A 19,987-nucleotide genomic window follows, 5' to 3' on the forward strand; every position below is an offset into this window, starting at 1 on the left:
GGACCAAATTTTTTTCCATAGAAAAAATCCTTAGAGGCTGAGGACCAAATTTTCTTCTATAGAAAAAATCCTCAGAAGCTGAGGACCAATTTTTTTTCTATAGAAAAAATCCTCAGAAGCTGAGGACCAATTTTTTTCTATGGAAACAAATACTCAGAAGAAGAAGACCAAATTTTTTCTATGGAAAAAATACACAGATGCTGAGGACCAAATTTTTTTCTATGGAAAAAAATACTCAGATGCTGAGGACCAAATTTTTTTCTATAGAAAAAATCCTCAGAAGCTGAGTACCAATTTTTTTCTATGGAAACAAATACTCAGAAGATGAAGACCAAATTTTTTTCTATGGAAAAAATACTCAGAAGTTGAGGACCAAATTTTTTGGTATAGAAAAAAATCCTCAGAAGCCGAGCACCAAATTTTTTATATATGTAGAAAAAATCCTCAGAAGCTGAGGACCAAATTTTTTTCTATAGAAAAAAATCCTCAGAAGCTGAGGACCAAATTTGTTTCTATAGAAAAAAATCCTCGGAAGCTTAGGACCAAATTTTTTTCTTTAGAAAAAAATCCTCAGAAGCTGAGGACCAAATTTTCTTCTATAGAAAAAAATCCCCAGAAGCTAAGGACCAAATTTTTTTCGACAGAAAAAAATCCTCAGAAGCTGAGGACCAAATTTTTTCTACAGAAAAAAATCCTCAGAAGCAGGGGACTAAACTTTTTTTCTACAGATCCTCAGAATCTGGGGACCAAAATCCTCAGAATCTGAGGACCAAATTTTTTGCTATAGAAAAAAAATCCTCAGAAGCCGAGCACCAAATTTTTTATATAGAAAAAATCCTCAGAAGCTGAGGACCAAATTTTTTTCTATAGAAAAAAATCCTCAGAAGCTGAGGACCAAATTTTTTTCTATAGAAAAAAATCCTCAGAAGCTGAGGACCAAATTTTTTTCTATAGAGAAAAATCCTCAGAAGCTGAGGACCAAATTTTTTCTTTAGAAAAAAATCCTCAGAAGCTGAGGACCAAATTTTTTTCTTTAAAAAAAATCCTCAGAAGCTGAGGACCAAATTTTTTCTATAGAAAAAATCCTCAGAAGCTGAGGACCAAATTTTTTTCTATAGAAAAAAATCCTCAGGAGCTGAGGACCAAATTTTTTTCTATAGAAAAAAATCCTCAGAAGCTGAGGAACAAATTTTTTTCTAAAGAAAAAAATCCTCAGAAGCTGAGGACCAAATTTTTTCTATAGAAAAAAATCCTCAGAAGCTGAGGACCAAATTTTTTCTATAGAAAAAAATCCTCAGAAGCTGAGGACCAAATTTTTTTCTATAGAAAAAAATCCTCAGAAGATGAGGACCAAATTTTTTCTATAGAAAAAATCCTCAGAAGCTGAGGACCAAATTTTTTCTATAGAAAAAAATCCTCAGAAGCTGGGGACCAAATTTTTTTCTATAGAAAAAAATCCGCAGATTCTGAGGACCAAATTTTTTCTATAGAAAAAATCCTCAGAAGCTGAGGACCAAATTTTGTATATAGAAAAAATCCCCAGAAGCTGAGGACCAAATTTGTTTCTATAGAAAAAAATCCTCAGAAGCTGAGGACCAAATTTTTTTCTATAGAAAAAAATCCTCAAAAGCTAAGGACCAAATTTTTTTCGACAGAAAAAAATCCTCAGAAGCTGAGGACCAAATTTTTTTCTATAGAAAAAATCCTCAACAACTGAGGACCAAATTTTTTTCTAAAGAAAAAATTCTCCAAATTTTTTTTAGAGAAAAAATTCTAAAAAGCTGAGACCCAAATTTTTTCTATAGAAAAAAATCCATTACCCTGAAGATTCAATCAGATGGTTAAGCGTTCCTGATGACATTCGCAACATCACCCATTGTAAATTGTGGTGGTTCATCCTCGGCACGAAGAGATCAAATGCGACGTAGTACTATTCTCTTCGCCCTGTCACTCCTGAGGTGCTCGACAAATTGTCGATTGAAATAACTTGCGTCCTCTTCGGATCGGTCATCGTAACGCCACTAAACGTGACAGAGGTCCTATCTTGCTTCTTTCCAGGAGCCTAGATTGACTTAACCGTTGCCCACAATTTACTTATTCCGGCTCTAATGTTGCAAGTCTTCAGATGATTTAACCACTTGTTCCGCTTATGCTTACAGACCAACCAGTTAATTTCCATGTCAGCACCCTGAATCTGGGATCAATGGGGTTGACACGACGAAGCTCATCACACTCATTTCCTAATATAGTCGCCTCTGCTGGGAAGTTTAGTCTCACCCCCGGGTATTCGACCAGCAGGTATATGGCGATCGGCTACAGCAGTGATTATGTCCCGGAACTTCCATTCTGCTACCCGAACATATGAAGCGGTGATTAGTGACCTCTCTAAGACTTGGCCAATTAGCTTGACGAAAGTGAGGTGATGAAACTGACGGGTTTCCAGGTGACGTTCTTTGTCAGACCAGGTGACACGAAGGTTATGTCTGGCGAACTGTGACATTCTCCGCTAATTATGGACCGTGCAAAATGTAGAGCTATCAATCTGTTCAGTCAGCTCTGTATCTCTAGTCATTGCCTATAACCAAATGTCACAACTAATGATGGGCATTAAAGTCCCCAAGACCAGACGGTTATGACCATCCAAATGCGAGCTAAAGCTGGGTTTTTAGCCTGGAGTACAGCTATTAATCGGCGGAATGTAAACGTTAAGCAACTATACTACCCACATACATTCCATGTACGCGTCATTAGAGCCAGACTCAAGCGAGATAGGACTGTGGTATACATACTTGTGCAATACTACGTAGTAAGCATCGCAAAGCTGTAAGCTGCAGTTATTGTTGAGCTTGGTTTCTGCCGACTCATAAAATTCACTATTTCCTCGATCTAACCTCAGAGTCCATTGCAATTAAATTGCAAAAAGGGTGCATTATCAGGGGTTGTAATTGCAACGGCTGGTGTTAAGTTCCGAGTGCGGCTGCTGTTTTTGGTTTAATTGGTAAGGGAGTCGCGTATTCTGATGTCGAAGATGAGTCACTGGGGGCTGTGTTTGCGTAGCATGCAGCAACAGGGACTATGTCGTAAGGGCTGACATGGACAAGTCCAGAAACACCCCTGATATTGCATCTCACCGAAGTTTGAGTGTGGTGGATGCGTGTGGTTCCGGGGAACCACCGCCTTTGGGGTGTCACAATGGTGATGTCATCTCGTCCAAGTGCAGATTCGCAGAACATGATACATAAAACGTTTGTGGGTATAGTCAACTTTAGAGGAGCATTTGTTGGCTCATAATCCATATTTAAAATTTCCCGATCTTGAGAACTATTTCCTTTGTAATGACTTCACAAACTATAACCCCTTTCATTCTACGTCCATGATCCCGTTGAAATAATATCAATTCAATTCCCAACAACAACAAAAATGGATTTAACAAAATCCTCGAAAAACATTTCTGACACAATTGCCAAAGTTAAAACACTTTTAATGCAATCTAAATTAATTTGGTAACATCTACATCTGATTATGAGGCGCAAACTAACAGCAGAGAGAGAGAGAGAGAGAGAGAGAGAGAGGAAAAACACGCTTAAGTGCTTGTCTTAATATGTATCATCTTATCCATTCTTTCATTATATTATATTCTTCCATTTAATTTTTTTCGCAAATGTTTTTCTTTAGTGTTGAAATATTCAGTGTTTGCCAAAGGATGTGGTTGTTTCTTTTGTGTTCGTTTTCGTGTGCGGCTAAAAATTCTTACCAAGATAAAGTATACACTAACTGCGGCAGCAGCTATATTAAAGCTTTATTCGGTAAGTTTTCAGCAAGACACACACAACAAAGAGATGAGAAAAAAATTAAGAAAACTAAGGAAAAGAAAAGATTAATATTAAATCTTTATTCTTGTAATGCTACAACTTTGTACAACAACTTAAGTTTTACTGTTGTCGCAGAGCATTGAACAATCACGGACGAATGGATGACTGCATGTTGCTTGAATGGATGGCATTCATCTTTATCGTAGTTTTTTGTCGCCTTGTTTCTTCCTCTTCATCTTTTATTTCAAATATGCTCAGTGTAACCAAAGTGGTTTACATGAAGTTATTTCATTTTTTTCTTTTACTTTAAATTTGAAATATTAGGGTGAGATTTGGAACTTTGTAAAGTCTTCTTTTTATTTCCACAAATCATGATTTCACTTTGGCTAAGCGGTTTGGTGCCCAAAGACATTATTGCACAATGGATTTTATCACTCAGTATTTTCGTCCTACCTTAATGTACATTATTGTAAAGGAATATTGATGTTGTGACGTAACGAACAAAATAAAGCAACCAAATTTCAACCTTGAACTTTCTGTTTCTGCTTCTTTATTACATTTTGGGTTTAGAATTTACATGATGGGAATTCGAAGCAAACATGTCTTTCCTTATAAGGGTGATAAAGACGTTAAGGCGCTAAACTATAGTGAAATATTCGAAGGGAGGCAATATAATGTCAATGAGGGTATTGAAGGAATGTATGTGATTAATTTTAATATGATGAAATGCTGTCAAACGTATTAATCCAGTATTCAAGAAACGATATTATTAAAATAAACTTACAGCATTTTTTTGCATTTTTAACATTGTTGTACATACCTGAAAATAAAAGTAGAATAATTATTTATGAGATATTTTAAAGAAAAATTTTACTAGCCTAAATAATATATATGAAAAATTCAAGATTACTACAATCTTAAAGTCCGGACATTTTAAAACATCTCAACTTACAAAATTTAAAAAAAAATCCCGAGAGAGAAAATTTATTTATAAAAATTAGAATATAAAATAAAATTTTTAAATATTGAATATTAAATATGAAGTATAAAATATAAACTATAAAATATAAAAGATGTAAAGAATAAAATATAAAATACAAAATATAACAATTAAAATATACTATATAAAATATAGAATATAAAATAGAAAATATAAAATACAAAATATAACATATAAAATATATAATATAAAATATACTATATAAAATATGAAATATAAAATATAGAATATAAAATAAAAAATATAAAACATAAAGTATAGAATGTAAAATTTAATTCAAAATAATTATTAATTATATAAAATATGAAATATAAAATATAAAATATAAATATAAATAATAAAATATAAATTTAAAATATAAAGAATAAAATATAATATATAAAATATTATAAAACATAAAATAAAAAATGTAAAATATAAAATATATAAAAATACAAAATATAAATATAAAATGTAAAATTTAAAATATAAATAAATCAAAATAATTATTAATTATAATTTAAAAAATATAATATTAAATACATAGAATGAACGAATGAAAAAGTCTGTAAGCACCCTGTGGGAATCATGGGGTCATGTGTCGACATGTCACACTTTGTCTACTATTATGGTGACAAAGTCAACACTTTGTCCACTTTCTCAACATGTTGTCAACAATTGATACGTTTACCCTAAAAAGAAGAAGCATAAAATATAAAGAATTTTATACATATAAAAGAGCTTAGTGATGACTGAGTATGTGAGTGACTGACAGGCATATCATCGCCCAGACGAAACCACTGAAGCTAGAAAGCTGAAATTTTGACTGTGGGTTGCTGTTGGTGTGTAGGGGTGAGATAAGGCTGGGTTTTTGGAAATTCGACCTAGGAGGGTACGAAAAGTACTATAAGGTACTATATATGGTACCCTTTGTATCAGGTAAACGAGAAGAGCTAGAATTCTGAAATTTGAAATGAGGGTAACTGATGGAGAGTTAGAAAGATGTACCAAAGGAAATTCGACTTTTAAGTGTACGAAAAGTACTAAATTTAGTACCAATTGTATATTTTGAACGGATTTAGCTAGAAACTTGGAATTTGGTATGGAAATGGAGGTTGGGAAGTGGTGTTTATAACAGGAAATGGTTTGTGAAGTTTGTACTCATGTGTACGAACGGGTGAAGGCATAGAACTGGAAACCTGAAATTTGGGATTAAGATCACTGTTGCAGTGTAGGATTGAGATATATGGGAAGTTTTGGAAATTCGTAGTTATGTGTACGAAAAGTGCCACGGTGCCACCGTGGTGCAATGGTATGCACGCCCGCCTTGCACGCAGAAGGTCGGTGGTTCGATTCCCCGGTCAGGCAACACCAAACATTTTTCAACGGTGGCAAAATACCCCTCAGTAATGTTGGCGACATTTCCTGAGTATTTCAGCCTTGGTGTCTTAGGACACGCCGTTCGGGCTCGGCGATAAACAGTAGGTCCCATATCATTGAGCTAAATATGAATCGGGGTGCACTCATTGATATGAGAGAAGTCTCCCTTGTCCAGTATGGGATGTTGTGGAACAATGTTTTTTTTGTGTGTACGAAAAGTACTAAATGGTACTAAATTTGGTACAGTTTGGAATTGAAGGAACGGATAGGCCTAGAAACCTGACATTTGGAGTTAAGGTCACTGTTGTAGTGTAGGAGTGACGAAAACTTGGAAATTCGTAATTATGGCTACGAAAAGTACTATACAGTACTACATTTGTTACAATTTGTATTTGGGTGAACGGATAGAGTTGGAATCCTGAAATTTGCAATTAAGATTACTGTTGGAGTATAGGATTGAGATAGTTTTGCAAATTCGTATGAATAAGAAAAGTTTAAAATTTAATCTGGAATTAAGATTGAGGTTGTTTTGGAAATTCGTACTTATGGGTACGAAAAGTACTATACAGTACTACATTTGTTACAATTTGTATTTGGGTGAAATGATAGAGTTGGAATCGAAAAAAAAACAATATATATATATATATATATATATACTTGGAATTTGGTATGGAAATGGTATATATATATATATATATATATATATATATATATATATAGAGAGAGAGAGAGAGGGAGAGAAATATGACGATATCAGCTAACAGTTTTTGAAAAGAAATTTTGCGTATACTTGCAAATTAAACAGAAATTAATTTCAAGATTTCGTAAAACTTAAATTTTTGATATTTTTGGTTAGAAAACCAGCGAAAACCTAAAGACAACTACATGACGGGAGTTCAACAAAAGACAAAGGTCGGAAGGGGCCGACAATCATCTTATCAAATTAATATTAAATAAGAGGGCTATAGTTAGCTCTGAACTGAATATAACAAAAATTGACCGACTCTACTCTTGCCTGGTTTCGGCCAGAAGTACCGAATTTAATCCGGATCGGACTTATTTTTCGAATTTAGTGTACACTAAACATCAAATCGGAGATAGTCAAATCTGAACCGATTTAGATATAACTTGGTAAACTTATTTATTGTCCGAATTCCGCGACATTATACAGAATTTCATCATAACTGGACAGAATTTGCGTGGTTCGCTATTCTATATATGAAAGCTATGTCTATATATGAACCGATATCAACCAAATTTGCCAGATTCGTTTCTAGTTATAGCTTGCCCCTGTGATTTTTTGCCTCAAAACCCTGACTTTGGCCCCACAGTGCTTTGGAATGGTGGTAGTTGAACGACAGTGAGTACACTGTGTGTAATTTTTTGAGTCATGTTTTATTAACCCTTTGTGGCCCGTTGTTGCCTGTGGGCAATTTTGCATGTTTGTGTATACGTATTTCCGACACCGTTTGAGATATTTATAAATACAAAGTGAGTGTCGGTAGATTGATTTCAGAAGAATAAAAAAGTGGAAATTACTTTTAAATAAATAGCTAGATTGGCGAAGTTATGCTTGTTTAAATATACGTAGTCGAGTACAAATTTGGACATGAAATATTTTAGGGATTTTATAAAATGCCGTTAAATGTCAAACGAATGGAATAATTGCAGCCAACATTTTTTGAAAAATCTTACAGAGATGTTGATCTAACAAAATAAAAAAACACACATACAATTTACAGTTCCAATTAGTAGTTACAAATTTTTGAAATTTGGAAGTTGCCTGTGGACAACGTTGGGCCATTGTGTTAATAAATTGGTTACATTAGTGGAAGTCGAAAATGCTGGTTAGTGGTATTCAATGAAATACAAAGGGTAATTGGGACATTCGGGGTTGTGAAAAATGTTGTATTTATATTGTTAATCGAAGATTGGACTTAAATCAAGATGAGATTGACACAGTTTTTGGTGCATGTACATATTACATGTCAGAAATTTGTATGATATCAAGCGAATATCTGTTCAAATATCGATGATGATAATTTTATGTATTGGATGAAGGTCAATATTATCAGGTTTAGAGTCTGCATACAAAATATAAAATATTCTTCAAACGCTTCTACTCTGAAAAATCTCAACATGAGCATTTCAGGTTATATGAGCACTACCATATACGGTAAAATTGGCTAATTTGTGATAAATATAGACCAATTTTCTTTTCAATGTACATCAATTTTCTTCTAGAATTAAACAAACTCATCAGATTATGCTTTTTCACATCATGAATAATGAAAAATATAACGATAATATAATGACTTAAGAAACAAACTTTGTTAATTTTTATAACCACAATGGTCTGATGTTGCCCACAGGCAACATTTGGTACCTCCCTAACCGCAAGGAATTGATAAGAATTTTTTGCATAAAGGACTTATTTTTGCGACTACTAATCATAATAAATATGAAAAATATTTTTATCTCTACGGAGAAAAATTCAAAGGGTTAACCATATTCTGACTCTACAGTGTGATAGAACACCAAAAATGAGAAGACACGTGTCTCGCCGTTTTGCCCTATCTCATCAACTTTCGCTGTTATAGGCCTCCAAAGGTTTGAGGCTTTGATGTAAAAGGGGTCATTTAGTCAGGACTATATCTTCCAAACTGTTAGGAAATTTGAATTAATCTCAGAGGCAGAGTTGTAGCTTTTGTCTTAAATAACAAAAATTGTGAACACATATAATCCATCAAACTTCATCTGCAAGGTCAAAATCACCATGGTCAATTTTCCTTTAAAATTTTTTCTCAAGTTTTGTTATACGGCTATCAAACCGATCAAATTTGAAGCAAAAAACCAACTACAACCTTTTTTTTTGGCTTCTGCTCCATAGATACTAAACCGTTCAAAATTCAAGAAAACAATCAACCACAATAGTGTAGCAAAGGCATCAATAAACAACTTTCTGGAACATGCAAAATGTCTATGAACGGTTCTTAATGGTAAAAATATCAAAAATCTTTTGAAAATATCAAATTTTTATACTTTTTCTCCGACTCTGGTCCAAAGATACGCAACCGCACAAAAATTGAGGATACAGTCAACTACAAAAATATACCTTAGATTTCATCAAACAAGTTTCTAGAACAAATGAAGATTCTAGGAATGATTATTCAAGCTCAAAATTCGATTCTTTTAGATCATTCTTTCCTGTTCAGGTCCTTTCATATTTCCTTGAGTTTTTAACAGTTTGTTATTTCCAAACCTGATCAGGGGGATTGTTAAAAATAATTTAATTGTTCGTGAATTTCACCCCTAAGAATCATTCCCAGAATCTTTATATGTTCTAAAAAATTGTTTATTAATTTTTGGGCGATTCGGTATCTGTGGACCAGAATCGGAGAAAAAAGTGCAAAAATTGAATATTATCAAAAAAGTTTTGCTATTTTTACCATTAAGAACCGTTCATAGACATTTCGCATGTTCCTTCGCTACACTATTGTGGGTGATTGTTTTCTTGAATTTTGAACGGTTTAGTATCTATGGAGCAGAAGCCGAGAAAAGAGGATAAAAATCGCAATTGTGTTGCTATTTTGACCATTAAGATCCGGTTCTACAGAGTTGAAAGATGTTTATTGAGATCTGAGGTACATTTATGTAGTGTCCTCTCCTTTTTGGTCTTCTATCACGCTGCGGTGTCAGAATGTGGTTAATAATTTTCGTGTTACACAGTGCTATTAAATTTTTCCAAATGATGTCAGTGGGGATGTCTTCCCAATCATTATTATGTCCATGAACCAGATTTCGAATCCTATTTTTCTTGGTAAAAAATATAGTACCAAAAAATTCGGTATTCCAGCTTTTCTAGAAGATCTATAATTTTTATATTTGATGGGTTTATAAGATTTGGCACACGTGTTGGGATTTATTATGATAGCAGAGTATAATATCTACACGCAGAGAAAAAATATTTTTCGCTTTTGTTGGAACAAAAATATATGTTTTGGTTCCAAAAATGTATTTGTTTTGTTCAAACATTGTAATCCAAATCCAAAAATACCATCTTTTGTTCCAAACATAGAAGACAAAAACAACTTTCGAATTTCCGCAATATTGTTAAAATCGTTAACAATACCGATTGTTGGAACTATCATAATCTAATTTTGTTTACAAAAAGTATTGTCAATACAGAAAACCAGCCCAGAAATTTTTGATTTGAGTGCATATACTTCTCATATACACTTTTCGCATAACTTGGATATAAATGTCGCGTATAATATTGCATTCATTGATGAACACAATACATGGTTTGCTGCGTTGGCTGACAACAAAGACAAACAAAAAGCCACAAGAACCCACCAAAACATAAGGAATAATTAAACACCATAACAAACATGAAAAGGAAAGAAGAATGAAACAAAACAGAAACAAATAAAAAAAAAGAGTCTTACAAGTACATACACACAAAAACAAAGGTAAAGGCAGCATGTCATACAAACACACCACAACTCACCAAAATTGTTTTTTCAACACGGCATCGAATAGCGAGAGAAGAGAAACAAATTTTCGAAGAAAAGAGAGAAATATTGTTCAGTTGACACAAACTATTTTTGGATTTACAATACTATATGAGGAATCCAACAATATGTTAACAATACATATTTTGCTCTTGGAATATTGTTGGATCAAACATATTTTTTTCTCTGCGTGTATCCATTTAGTAAAAATTAAGTCATTCCAATAATATTGAGAGAGGAAATCGAGATCTGTTGTAGGTCGTTTCAAAATAATACACTGAGTGTATATTTTTCCCTATAGTTTCCAGAGGTATTTTGATGTTTTCAAAGCGAAAATAGGACTGTTTGCATTGGTCCATTATCCGACAATACATATTGAGTCAAATATACATTTTTTGCATACTTGTCTGTGGCCGATTCGTCATTGTTTATTGTTAATATGGTCTCATTCGGTTTTTACCTGTCTGAAGACCCTCCATGAGGGCTCGTATTATCACTTTTTCACATTCAATACTGTTAGTCTATTATTAGCCGCAAAAGTCATAAAAATGCATAATAACTACAAACATTTGCAAAAATGATTAGTTTTATAACACTGATTTTCTCATTGCAATACAATTATTTTCACTTACTTAATTCTTCACTAGAACTTAATTCTTATTTTTAACCGTATTTTTATAAATCGCAAATAAAGTTCACATATTTTAATAGAATATTGGGACCAATAGCAAGAGATTTGCACAAAAACCCGTATAGTTTTTACATAATTTGTTGCCATAAACCAACAATTAAAATGAAATTTTTTACGATTTTGATCTTTGCAATACATTTGTTGTCAAACTGTATGTACTATTTAAACAAAAGTGTAAGATCGTCGTCATATTAAACGTACTATATAGCTTTTTAATCTATAAAAAGTTCCAAATAGGCCAAACAACTTAGTAGTGAATATCTGGTACCAACGTCTCCATATGGCCTTTTATGAACTATTGACTTACTACCTCCAATGCCTATACTGACTCACTACATCCAATGTCAACACATGGTCCTTCAGGAACTACTGATATACTAGTTCCAATGTCACTACTGACTTTATAATGACACGTTCATACAAAATGTCTATAGGAAATTACATGAATTGTCCACAGTTTGTCAGTAGTACTGTTGACAATGTCAGTAGTAAGTCAGTATAGATTCACTATTGACATTTCCTACAGGGCAGTTGAATTCTAGAAACCCACAACTACATTTAATATGTCTTATAAGTAAGCTTATGGTATGTATAATTTATTATTTTAAATTGCCCATCCAACCAAAAAGTTATAAGATAAAGACATTTATTCCAAATGATTACCACATCCATTTTTCAAACAGCATGCACGGCAAAGAAGTTTACGTAACAAAATGTATTGAAAATTATTTTTGATGTTAGATCATTTTTTAATCGAAAACTATCAAAATCAAAATCAACAGGTCATCAAAAGAAAAGCATTACCATTTGTTATGATGATAATAATGATCATTATCATGGTGGTGGTATCAAAAGAAATGTGGTAAAAGTTATAACCTCCAAGAAGAAAGAAAGGTAAAAGAAACAACATTAAAACAAAAAAACGCCAGCTGACCCTTATTATGACGCTTTTGAATATTTTGATATTTTCAATGATGATTTTTTGATTGCCAATGAAAGTCAGCCAGGCGGTGTTGAAGGTGAGAAATTTGTTTTATTGTTTGCATGAAGACGATCTGCTAACGCGTTGTGACAATCACAATACCAAATGCAAATTACCACCAACTTTAGATTATTGTTAAGCATCCACCTGATATCAATGGTCAAAATATTTAAAGTTTACAGCATCATTATCATCATCATCATGGTTGAAATCATTAAGTCAAAGTTAGTTAAGTGATTGGAATTCGGACCAATGAGCCGTTATTGGCAAAACTAACTTCCGATATTTGTCATAGAAAAGGGGGAACTATTTTATGGTTTTTTAAATGAGACTTTTGGTGATAATGAAGATTATGCTGGTTCGTTGGTTGCATGGCTTTTTGGATGTTAAGATAATAAAAATACAAATTTTGCATTTCATTTTCATTTGGTGTGTCCAAAAATATCTTTTGTGTTGTTGTTCCATTGTAACTGTAAACAATCACAATGCTAATAATGATGATGATAATCTCCATATCATGGCAAAATAGCTAAGCTTAGCTTACTGATAGAAATTTCTTCAATCTGCTTAGCATTTCGTTTTTGCATTCATTTAGGTTAACATCGTAGTAACGCAGAGCAAAAAAAAGAAGTTCGCATAAAAGAAAATCCACGTAATCCGCGATATAATGACAAAAAATCGAAAAAGTTTATTCAGTTTTCTAAGTGTATTTGTAATCCTTGTGGCGGCTGTAAGCATTGACGATGTAGCAGCCCATAGAACTTTATTTCGCCTTGATGTACCACGCACTAGAATTTTTGCAAATATTCCTTTCTTACGTAATATCATACGTGCCGTACGTCCAAATGCTCATGTCGGTAGGAAATCGGATTATCGCAGTGATCACGATGAAAACTATATAAATTATCATGGCGCCCAATTGTGGAAGTTGACCTTCGATAAAACAATCAGTGAAAATAAAACCAGAACTGTGCAGGAAATGAAAGCTTTTGTTGAGAGATTTGGTAAGTTGGAGAAAAAATTAAAATAATGTTGTGGATATGAACATTACTTCCGTCAAATCTATGGTCTCCAAAAAAAAATGAAATGAGTGAGAAAATACCGATCTAGCGTGCAGATAATCAAAAAATATACTTGAAAGGAACTATGAAATGTTAGTACGGTATTGAACTAGAGTGTTGAATGTACTTAACGGCATATATAATAATTAGGATTAATTAGTCAGAACGGAATAACGGTACATTTAAAAGAGAATTTTTTTACAATGGTAATGATGACATTTTAACTGCATGATTGCTATAGACTTGTGCATTCTGTGAATATATTATTGTGAAATCTTTTATATTTTTAATATATCATAATGGTTACACTGTGAACAGAAACTTTGGGGCAGAGATAATTCTTTTTTGGGATGAAAACCCTTGGTATACTCACCAATCCCGAAGGACAGATCCGCCATGAGTCGAACTTCCGAGTTATGGCGTGATGAAGTTTCTGCTGAAGAGCTAGTAAGGCATCTGAAATTAGCGTTATGTCTTTGTTATTACCCAAAAGGACCACGAAAACGCGACAAAATCGATTAGTTGTCAATGAGAGACCTACCTAAAATTTTCTGAGCGACATTTTTGCAGAACATTTTGAAGCTGAAAAACGTCATCTTGTGGTACTTTCATGGCTGTTCTTAAAATAATGGACGAAAAGGACGTTGAAGGAAGTGAGTTAGAAGGTCGAAGTGCTCTACGAAAATAATCCTCTTTCGATTTGACTGAAGACATGGCCACTCATAAATAAGATAAAGCAACAGTTAACAAAGATATAAAGCTGATTTCAGATGCCTTACTGGGTCTTCAGCAGAAATTTTATCACGTCATAACTCGGAAGTTCGACTCACGGCGGATCTGTCCTTCGGGATTCTAAATATACTCACTAAGGGCTTTCTTCCACGAAAGGAATTATCTCAGCCCCAGATTTTTACCTCCATTTTGTGTCCTAGTGTTATTTAAATAAATGAAATAGTTTTTATAGAAGTCTTTAACCAAATTTTCCAACACAATTGACGCAATAATTGAAAAATTTGTGTATCCCAAAAATTTCAATTACACTAGCTCTTATTTGGCATTTTGGGCTCTAATTCTCGCACAGAATTGGTAATATAGGTCCACGCTTTTGCTATCAAAATTTCGGTATTTCAAACCTATTAGTCTAATTTTTAAAAATATATGTTATAAGATTTTGGAAACACTTTTGGTGGAAAAACCACTTTCTGCACGGAGGTTCTCCCATCAATAGTATGTATGTATGTATTTCCAAACTCCTTATTGCATTTGCGAATATTTGGAATGAAGATATACAGTGTTTATGTTGTGGCGGATATAAACAGTTCACACAAACATACCCGTTTTTCTTCTCCTTAAAAGTACATATCCAGATCACACACTAACTTCCCATTAAAAAACTTTTTTTATTATTTTTTGCCTTATTATGTTTTCAATTGAACACATTTTTGAACACGAGGACTAATCCTGATAAGAAAATCTATATCAAAAACTTTTAATGGTTTTTGTATACAATAAATTAAACTAATTAATTAACTAATTCAAAATAAATAACTCCAAAAAAAACAGAATAACTCGAATCCACTAGTGCAGATTAGACTTGTATCGAATATTTCCAATCAAAAATCGTGTACGGCTCATTTTATTATTAATTATTCTTTTATGTCATAAGAACTCCAAACCTTTACTATTTTATCAGAAGTGAAAGAGTCCATGCAAGCCAACAAAAAAAATCATAAAACATTTTTATTAGGAGTGGACGATACAAACTGTGACTCATAGACTCCGAATCCTACTCTCAGTTCTGTTCGAGAGGACGAAAAAAGCCCGGCAAAATGTTAGCTATGTCCTGACAAAAACTCCATCGGATACCCCGATGGTTGTTGTCCCTGCTTATTTCAAAACGGAGTAAAAAAGCCTCCCTAACATATATCCAAAACAAATTTTGCACCATATACATTAGGGCTATAACCAAAAAATACTACCACATAGCCGTGTAGAGCATGGAAAACTATAATGAAATACGGTGTCAATTTTTCTCTATCGCGAAAAAAGTTTCCGCACCAAATGCATGGAAGTTCAGAAATGCATTTTTTAATTTTATCTGTTATAACAACATATTTTCGTTAAAATTTTTATTTTTTTGTAATCTACTTTAAAATCATTATCAAAGCGTTCTGGACCAATTTGTTCTCAAATCGCGCCATTTCGGACCATATTAGGAACTTTTGACACTATTGCAATTTTTGGTTTTTCTTTATAAACTTGTGAATTTTATGTTTATATTTTTTGTACCTATCAGACAAGAGAATATGGCCCATGTTTTGCACTCTGGAATACCGCGCCTTTTCATCTCATCATCCACTTGTTTGCGCCATCTATATCTTGGTCTGCCAATTCTGCGGGCGTTCATACGCCTTTTTAGCGGGTTCATCATCGATCATTCTTATGATATGGCCTAGCCAACGCAATCGCTGCATCTCGATACGTTTGACTACATTGATGTCGTTGTATAGCAGATACAGCTCGTGGTTCATGCGACGTCGATATTCACCGTCAACGCAGATTGGTCCGTAGATCTTTCGAAGAATTTTTCTCTCAAACACACCAAGCACTGTCATGTCTGCTTGCGCAAGTACCCAGGCTTCGGAGCCATACATCAACACGGGTAGTATCAGTGTGTTGTAGAGCGTTATTTTTGTTTGACGAGATGTGGCTTTGTTTTTAAACTGCTTACTTAAACCAAAGTAGCATCTGTTAGCCAATACAATTCTTCTTTTTATTTCACAACTGATGTCGTTTGTTGTGTTTACGGAGGTGCCGAGGTAGACGAAGTCTTTTACTACCTCAATATTATAGGAACCAACATCCACAGTCGGTCCGAGCTCAATGGACACCATCAACTTGGTCTTCTCACCGTTTACCGCCAGACCCACCTTAGCAGATTCTCCTTCGACCTTTATAAAGGTATCAGTTACTTCTTTTACTGATCGGCCCAATGATGTCTATATCATCTGCATAAGCAAATGACATGTGACTATTGGTGTAGATTGTGCCACTTCTTTTGACGTTTGCCTCTCGTATAACCTTTTCTAGCAGGATGTTGAAGAGGTCACACGAAAGGCTGTCTCCTTGTCTGAAACCTCTATTGGTACCAAACTCTTCGGAGAGGTTCTTTCCTATTTTAACTGAGGACCTCGTGTCAGTTAAAGTCATTTTAGGATGAGCTTTGCGGGAATACCAAATTCAGACATGGCGTGGAATACCTTTGAACGCAGCGGGCTGTCGAAGGCTGCTTTATAATCGACAAAAAGGTGGTAGGTGTCGATCTGCATCTCTTGGGTCTTCTCCAGGATTTGCCGCAGGGTAAATATCTGGTCAATGGTGTACTTGCCAGGTCTAAAGCCGCATTGGTATGGTCCAATTATCTTATTGACCATAGGCTTTAATCGTTCGCACAATATCCCTGAAACGATCTTGTAGGCAATAGGGAGTAGACTTACGCCCCTATAGTTAGAGCATACAGTCTTATCTCCTTTCTTATGGACGGGACACAGGATACTCAGGTTCCAATCGTCGGGGACTCGTTCTTCCTGCCAGAGTGTGCTAACTAGCTGATGAATACACTTTATCAGCGTGTCGCCTCCGGTTTTGAACAGCTCGGCTGGTAAGCCATCGGCCCCTGTTGCCTTATTATTCTTCAGCCGATTTATTGCTGTCTTTACCTCATCTTGGCTGGGCGGTATACATTCAATACCATCTTCTGGGATTGGGACTGTGGTATCTTCGTCTTCTTCGCTGCTATTGGATACAAATAGATTTGAAAAATGTTCTTTCCATATCCTGAGTACACTATCTGTATCAGTTACTAAATTACCTTGCTGGTCTCTACAGAAGGAGGTGCCTGTACCAAAGCCATCAGTTTGATGCTTGACTCTTTGGTAGAATTTTCGGACTTCATTCTGGCTCCTGTACATCTTGATTTTTTCACACTCCCGCTTTTCCATCTCTCTCTTTTTCCTGCGGAAAAGACGTTTCTCTTCTCCCCTTTTCTCCCTGTATCTCTCTCGTGCGCTACGCGTTGCTACGGATTGTAAAGTAGCCTTATATGCCGCATTTTTCTCTTCGGTGGCAGCACGACACTCCGCATCATACCATGGATTCCTTGGAGGAGGTCTCTGGTATCCAAGTATGGATTTTGCGGCTGTTTCCACTCCATGGAAACAATGTTTTGCCATTGCGCTGATATGTTATCGGGATGAGGAGTGCTTTGATTAAGCAATGGGGCTAGTTGAGTGGAATATGCTGTGGCTATCTGTTGTGATTGTAGCTTACCGATGTCTAACTTTCGTGTTGTGTCTGTTCGTACTTTGTTTGCTACGGCACCTACCTTTGCTGCAACAAGGTAGTGGTCCGAATCAATGTTTGCGCCTCGGAAAGAAAGTCTTTCATTCACTGGGGTGAAGCTGGACACCAGAAGAACAAACTACAACTCCTCAACCAAACTCATGTTTACGTCATGACAGGTACAATGCAGTGCGTCACCTTTAGGTGTTGTTGTGATGCCTTTTCCAATCCATCGTATTTCCTGTATGGCAGTAATATCGGCCTTGTACTGTTCACGTACGTCTGCCAATGCGAAGAATGCACCTTCTCTATAAGGAGTGCGAACATTCCAGGTGCAGATTCGCAGATCATGGTCCTTAAAATGTTTGCGGGGTTCGTCAACTATAGAGGGGTTTATTTTTCTTCTCTTTCATTTTTTCATAGTAGGCGGTTGTTTTTTTTTTAGGGGAGGGTACTAACCCAACGCCCAAACCCAAGTTTTTTAACGTTCTTATGGGTGAACGTGCGGCACATGTTAGCTCACTACCTTTAATCATCCGGAATCAAATGATTATATAATGTAATAAATCGGAACTTCCATATTTCAAATATGTGCATGTATGTATAAGAAAAAATTATGAATGTTATTACCAATATTAAATGCGATTTCTTCTTTGCCCAATAAAATATTTCCATTCACCTTTTTATAATTACAAAATGCCCAATTATAACATAAATAGGGTATTTAATTTACTAAAAAGCACCAGTTTTTTTTGATTTATTCACTCACTTTACCGACTATACTCAATGATTGTCTTGATGAAACTAAAGAAAAATGCTCTTGTAAAGAGAACACAAATAATTCATACCATATTTTTCTTTTCCTCTTCGTTTTCTATGTTGGTTAAATGTAAGTTATATAAAAACGCCTGCTTGTGAAAGAATAAATCGCAACAACAACAAGGAACGAAACACAAGCGTATGGCCGGATACTGTACCAGCAAAGCAAACACAAACTTTTTTATCCTTCCGTCGTCGCTTCTGAGTCTTCTATTGCAACATATACACAACTCTTTGTTATAAAATAAGCGAGAGCCCTGTTGTGACGCTCGTTGACAAAAATCCTTTCTTCATCCGTAAAAACTATGTTCTAAAATAACAAATATGTTGGAACCAAACAAATAAAATTGAGATGTGTTACAAAATGTTGCAAACATAATATGTTGGATCCAAACATATATTTGTTTGCAACCAGTCCCAAACATATATTTGTTTGGATTAAAACATATTTCTAACATATATTTTTCTTCGTGCACATATTTCATTTTTTATTCCCTCGGCCATTAAGCTGAGATAATGGTCCAAAAGCTCCAAAAAACACTACTCTGGCACCATAGAAAAGGATCCCCACAATTTACTTACCTGTGGTGGAATTCTGTAACATATTTTTTGAGTTACCGACAAAAATCGGTAAAATTAAAACGCAAAATTATGAATGAAAAGTATCAATAAAAGTTGACAACAATGTTGCTATCGGTAAGAATTAGCGACAACTTTATTTTGGTTGTTAACATTCCGAAAACTTTCGTTAACAAACGAAATTATTAGCATTTTAATTTTACCGAGTTTTGTCGGTAACTCGAAAAATGAGTTACAGAATTCCACTACTGAGTATCGGATTTGACCAAACCCTTGCACATCATAAAATTTCTTATCGGGACACACATTCGACTACCTCCCACACAAAAGATCAAAATTTTCACTTAACTGCAGGAATTTGTACCCATTGTAGACCTCCTGTGGTTCTGTTTGCAGCAACATAATGTTGTTCGTGGATCGAAACATTTAAAAATTTAACATGTGTTCATAACAGAGATGGAAGTTTCCAAAACACTTAACTTTTTTCTGTTTGTACCGGGCTTTTTGTGCTAGGCTAAGAAGTTTCCGAACTGCCCCCGTAAAGTGTTTTTGGCAATATTACTGACACCAATGCGGGGTATCTTTTCATGAAAAAGTTAACCCTCAAAAACAGTTTAGATCGAGCACACGTAATCTTCTGAAAGAATTTATTATGAAAAACATCAATAAAATATATATTTTGACCGCAGATAACGAAAATGTTAATAAAAACGGTAGAATATGGTCATAAATCATATATAACAAGTAAGAAAAGCGTTAAGTTGGGTCGGGCCGAACTTTTTATAGCCTCCACCACAAATTTCAGCCATTTCGGTGGATTAATGTGGCC

General features: G+C 34.5%; 1 protein-coding gene across 3 annotated transcripts in view; it reads right to left on the minus strand.

Annotated features, from left to right (window-relative positions):
• LOC141398640 (uncharacterized) overlaps positions 1 to 19,987 on the minus strand; it is a 308,082-nt gene that overhangs the window by 134,365 nt on the left and 153,730 nt on the right. The gene's annotated exons all lie outside the window — the stretch shown is intronic.

Source organism: Musca autumnalis, unplaced genomic scaffold (genome assembly GCF_047663935.1).
Source record: "Musca autumnalis isolate F117 unplaced genomic scaffold, ASM4766393v1 scaffold_3, whole genome shotgun sequence".
Lineage (NCBI taxonomy): Eukaryota > Metazoa > Arthropoda > Insecta > Diptera > Muscidae > Musca > Musca autumnalis.